At 55.3% G+C, this 2,013-nt stretch overlaps 1 protein-coding gene across 3 annotated transcripts in view; it reads right to left on the reverse strand.

Annotated features, from left to right (window-relative positions):
* PRMT9 (protein arginine methyltransferase 9) overlaps window positions 1–2,013 on the reverse strand; it is a 33,280-nt gene that overhangs the window by 25,346 nt on the left and 5,921 nt on the right. The window contains exon 1 of one of the 3 annotated variants that reach the window (XM_019522172.1): window positions 589–628. The exons of the other annotated variants lie outside the window; for them this stretch is intronic. The gene's annotated coding sequence lies outside the window, so the exon portion shown is untranslated. Of the gene's footprint in view, window positions 1–588; window positions 629–2,013 lie in introns of those variants that run through there. 3 annotated transcript variants of the gene reach the window in all.

Raw genomic sequence — 2,013 nt, forward strand, 5'->3', positions numbered from 1 at the left:
AAGCCAGGACGGAGTGCAGGACAGAGCTGTAAGTGGCTCTTCTAGGGGGCGTGGGAGGCGGTGGCTCCTGCTACTGCATGCACCTCAGGAGGACATGGGGGGACATGTGCCTCCAGATCTGTGCACAGAATGAGGGCAGGCTGATGCTAAAGGTTGGGGCCAGGCTCTTCTTGGTGGGGGGTGAGCCAGGGCTGCACTCAGGATGGGCAGCAGCACTGGGAGAGGGCTTGGGGGGGGCTGCAGCCACCCCAAAATTTGCTGTAGCCCCCAGTCCCCGTCCCCCCCGGGAAGAGCCCAGCACCACCCTGGCCCAACACACCCACCAGGAAGAACCCAGTGCTGCCCTACTTCGCAGCAACAGCCCACCCCGTCCACAGATCCGGTGGCACCCCCCCACACACCCATGCCTCCTGGGGTGCATGCAGCAGCAGGAGCTGCTCCCTCTGCACTCCCTAGATGAGCCACTCGCAGCTCTGTCCCACGCCTACCCTACCCCAGGTGAACAGTGCCTGCACCTGCCCCACTGCCTCCCTCACTGCAGGGGCCTCTATCTCTGCCCCCCCACGCCCCTTCCCTCACAAGACTTACCAGCCAGACTCAGCTGCTTTTCATGCTGCCAAGCTGTGCTCCTGGGTGCCTGTGTGCTGTGCTGCAGCTGCGCATGCACGGGGCATTTATCAGTCACACCAGCCAAAAAAAGCTGATTGCCAATACAGTCAATTTTCCTTATATCAGTGCTCATCTGATATGGGAATGATGAATCTGTACACCTCTACTGGTAATTATAAACAGATACATTTGCAAAACTTCAGCTTGCAAGTCACAGGCTGCCTGATACAACTGACAAGGCAAAGAAGACTCCCCTACTCAAGCAATACCAAGTAGTGACACCTTACGGTAATTCACACCTACAAGCAATACGTTACAACATTCTTTTTCATAACCACCCAGGGTTAAAATATAAGAACTTGACAAATCATGTCAAAATACAGGGATTCTATATACTTGAAGTCTCCCCACAAACAAGCATTTGTGGCACCCAGCTCAGGTTTAAGTGGCTTACTGTAGGCCTGAGCTGGGATCCCACATGTGCAAATGTTCGCTACTGGCTGGGTACAAACAGCTGCAGGTAAGTAAGTTGGAGGCTAGGGAGGTTTGGGAGGACATGTCCAGTATGAGGGACAGAGGGAAATAGCCCTGTCAGAAGGGGTGGGGTTAAAGCAGGACAGCTGCGGTCGGGTGAGTTAACTCCTCCTAGAACAGGTTAACCACAAGCAGATCTAAACTAGGGTTACCATACGTCCGAGTTTTCCTGGACATGTCCTCTTTTTGGGACCTCCCATCTGTGTCTGGGCAGTTTTGTAAAATATCAGGAAGTGTCTGGGCTTTTGCTCTGCCTCTGCCCCAGCAAGAAGCTGCTTGGGGATGGGGGCAGCAAGGGAAGGTGATTGGAGGCAGGGCATCAGATCCTGTATGCACAAGCTGGGCAGCTGCAAGTGTGCATGTGTGTGTCAGTGCCGGGGCTGCAGCAGGGTGGGGGAAGCAGGTGAGGGGCACTGGTAGGGCTGGGGGAGACAAGGGGCTATGGCTCAGGAGCGAGGAATATCAGCAGGGCCAGGTGGGCTGTAGGTTGGAAATGGGTCTGGGGGGCAGGGTACTGAGGATTAGGAGTGAGGGGGATCAGCAGGGCTGAGGGGGCAGCAGCACTGTGGCTTGGGAGTGACAACACGACATGGGCATATATCACTGCTCCCACCCCATCACATGCCCCTTCCCTCTTTTTCCCCCACAGGTGTCCTCTTCTTTGAAACTGAAAATACAGTAGCCCTAATCTGAACTCATTTCACCTCCAAGGTGAACTGATTCTCAGTGGGCCACATCACTTCTAGGATGATCCAACCCCCATGCACGCCAGGAGACTACCCTAACCTCAGCCACGAATGCTTTGTACCCCTGGAGGCTGGGGGGGCATGGCAAAGCTCCTGCAGATGGCAGCAGCACTGTTGGTGGCAC

This window comes from Gavialis gangeticus, unplaced genomic scaffold, assembly GCF_001723915.1.
Source record: "Gavialis gangeticus isolate Ggan-Ray unplaced genomic scaffold, GavGan_comp1, whole genome shotgun sequence".
Classification (NCBI taxonomy): domain Eukaryota; kingdom Metazoa; phylum Chordata; order Crocodylia; family Gavialidae; genus Gavialis; species Gavialis gangeticus.